Genomic DNA, 3,833 nt, shown 5'->3' with positions numbered 1-3,833 from the left:
CTTTGGGAGGCCGAGACGGGCGGATCACGAGTTCAGGAGATCGAGACCATCCTGGCTAACACGGTGAAACCCCGTCTCTACTAAAATACAAAAAAAATTAGCCGGGCGAGGTGGCGGGCGCCTGTACTCCCAGCTACTCGGGAGGCTGAGGCAGGAGAATGGCGTGAACCCGGGAGGCGGGGCTTGCAGTGAGCTGAGATCCGGCCACTGCACACCAGCCTGGGCAACAGAGCTAGACTCCGTCTCAAAAAAAAAAAAAAAAAAAAAAAGAATATGTAGTGGAATAAAATTCAGGATGTCTGGTGGAAGGTACCATATAGGTTTTTACTACACAAGGGGTAAGATCCCCAGACACTCAGTGATAAATACACTTAGTGATAAATACACTCTGATTTGTGCCAAAGGATCCTTGTCCACAAGCCAGGATGCTGTCTGTGAGCCACCAAGATGACACTCAAGTTGATCCCCAGAGAGTAATAGAGCTTTTGCTGTATTATCTGAACAAGATGCCAGACCGAGGAAAGGGGAGGGGGAGTCTTATCAGTGGCAGCTCAGCAGGCTGGGCTATTGGCATGGATTGTTTTACCATGGCAGTTACAGACAATAGCAGCAGACCAAGAAACATCTTTTTTATCCATAAGTTGACTCAAAGGATGTTGCTGAACTTAAATACCTTAAAGAAAGAGAGGTAAAGAGAAAAGGGATTTCATGGGACCTGACAACGATGCCTTTTAAAGGAGAAAACTAAGTAATCTTGTTTGACTTTTTTTTTTAATTAAAAAGTTGTTGTCCTTGAAATGCACAGCAACACTGGCAGATTCACAGGATAATGCTAGAACAAAAGGCTTCCCCTGTGCACACAAGGAAGGCACACATCAAGTTAGCCTGGGGCCTTCTCTGAGAGGAAATTACAGAATAAAGTAAAGGAATCTTGAGTGGTTGCTGAGAAAGGAAAAAAATGCTAAAAACAGAATCTGATAAACAATTATAAGACTTAGAATCAAAAGGGATCTTTGTTGCTATCTAGGGAAGCCTGGTAAATGTGGCAGCACATTTCAATCCCTGTGGAGGTTATTAAAAAGACAGTTAATTACGCTACAATCTGCACTAACTGTGTCAGAATCTGATACTCAGACTGGTTTGGAAATCTCTAATCTAGGGCACCATACAATATTCACCATACTTCTGCCCTAATACTTGTACTGCCATAACTGCTTTGGACATCGACCCTGGCATTTCTTCAATAATCAGGTCTAGCAGATAATCATAATTATTATTAGTAGTATAGCTATGTCTTCCTATTTAATCATCAAAACAGTCCTGAAAGATCACTGTAATCTCAGTTTACAAATCAGAAAACCAAAGTGGTGGGTCATTTTCCAGCACCTGGAGCTGCTAAATGACATACTCGGAATTGTAACAGAGATGGCTCCTTAGCTCACATTTGTTCCACTATACTATATAGTAATAGGTTGAACCAACCACATAGAATATCCGATATTAAATTTTTCAGCCTACAAAAGTTATGATTTATATCATTTAATATGAAAAGTTTGAAGTCATGAAAGAAAAAGACAAGGCACTGTGTAAGAAATCACTGTGAAAAAATAAAGCTGCATGAACATTATGTTTCACAAATTAATCTTTTTCTTTCAGTGCATTGAAATTTGATGATATTAGAAATAAAATTTTCTACTATTGATGGGAAATTCCTTCCTTAGCTGACATCTTTCTGCTTGTGTTACTTAAGGATGAGTCAGAAGCCTGGGGCCTGGACTAAGCTGCAACAAGCTAGATGTCCAGGGAACACCACTTTAGGAGATACTCACTCTCTGGTGCCAAACCAGCACTTGCATTTTCTGAGGGTAAGTGACTTCTTACATTTACGCCCTGGATGCCTCCTTTGCTCAATCTAGTCCTGGCTTCACACTTCATCCTTATTTCTCCTCCTGTTCTTTTTATTCCATTTTTGTTAACTCTGTACCCAAATGATACAAAGAAGGTAATTATAATCATGAGAACCAAGCCCAAGGAAGCAAGAATTCTTTGTGGATAACTCAAAATATCACTTAACACTGCTTTGGGGAGAAATTACAAAGATAGAGCAGAAAAAAAATGGAGAGTGTGTATTTAAAATAGAAAAAAAAGCACAATTATTTAAAAAGTGGTTGAGGTTTAATGACTACGCTTACTATCCATCAAGCCTATTTAAAATTGTATTTTCTTCATGCCATAGTGATACTTCGGTTATTATAACCACAGCCATCCATTATCTATTAGCTTTATGAACTGAGAACTTTTCCTATGCCTTGAATCATGCATGCACAAGAAGACATGATTTAGTAATCACAAAAAGAAACGTGTGTTTTTTTTTGTTTTGTTTTTTGAGACGGAGTCTTGCTCTGTTGCCCAGGCTGGAGTGCAGTAGCCGGATCTCAGCTGTAGAAGGAGGCAATTATAGAATCCTAGCATGACAGAATGGAGAATGAAAAGGGTCCTTAGAAGCCACCTGAGACTCAGGGAGGAACATACTTTCTATTCAGCCCTCTTTCATAGAAACAATCTTGCCACTGTTTTAAATATCTTTTAAAAAGAGAAAAAATCGTCTGTCAGATACCTTTACCAATGTCAGAGAATATTCTTACTAGAGTGCTCTCTTCTTCTTAGCCAAAATCTTCCTTTTGCAGGTTTGTTTTTTTAAAATCCTGCTCAGCATCATGTAGCAACATAAGGCTGTTATCATTTTATTTTTTATCAAAAATTAGTTCTCAAATATTGAGAAAGACTTTTATATTTGTTATAGTTATCCACATTAGACAGTCCAGGCTCTTTCAAAAAGCTGGACCAAGCCAAGACCTCTTTCTCTGAAAGTATCTTGTTTTGCAGTGTGTTTTTAGAACTGTTAGTTAGATACAAATGTTCATTCTCACTAGTCTTCTTCAGTATAGTTCTGGAAGCTCTAAATAGGCATGCAGATTAGAAAAAAAAATAAAATTATTTCCATTTGCATTGCCATGATTTTTTACATAGGAAATCCCAAAAAGTTTACAAAAACTCTTAAACTAATAAATAAATTCAATAAGGTGGGAGGATACAAGTTTAGCACACAAAAATCAATTATAGTTCTGTATACTAACAATGAATATGCAGAAACTGAAATTTAAAATACAATGACAATTATAATTTCTCTGAATAAAATGAAATAATTTTGCATATACTTAAAATATGCATAGAATTTGTTTGCTAAAAATTACAAAATACTGATGAGAAAAAATCAAAGACCTAAATAAATGGAAACACATACAAAGTGTATGGATTGGCAGACTCAACATGATGAAAATGTCATTTCTCTCCAAATTTATTTATAAGTTTAATTCACTGCCTATCAAAATCTCAACAAGGTATTTTAGTAAAAATAAGCTTATTATAAGGCACAGGTCATAGAATAACTAAAGAAAGCTTGACAAAGTAGAACAAACAGGAGGAAATATTCTACTCAATATTCAGGCTTACTATATAACTATGGTAACCAAGATAGTATGGTATTGACAGAGGAATAGACGCATAGGTTAACTGAACACACAGTGAACTAAAAAACAGACCCCCACAAATACACTCAAGTGATTTTTTTTATAAAGGTAAAAAACTAACTCAGTGTAGGAAGGATAGCCTTTTCAACAAAAGGTGCTGGAGCTATGAAACATCCATAGACAAATAAAAGAAAAGTATCGCCAGTGATACCTCACTTTTTACATAAAATTAATTCAAATGAATCACCAAATTAGATATAAAATGTAATTCAACAAAAATTTGAGGGAAAAATTGGGGAAAAA

This window comes from Macaca nemestrina, chromosome 2, assembly GCF_043159975.1.
Source record: "Macaca nemestrina isolate mMacNem1 chromosome 2, mMacNem.hap1, whole genome shotgun sequence".
In the NCBI taxonomy this organism is placed as follows: Eukaryota; Metazoa; Chordata; class Mammalia; order Primates; family Cercopithecidae; genus Macaca; species Macaca nemestrina.
This window is presented reverse-complemented; position numbering follows the sequence as displayed.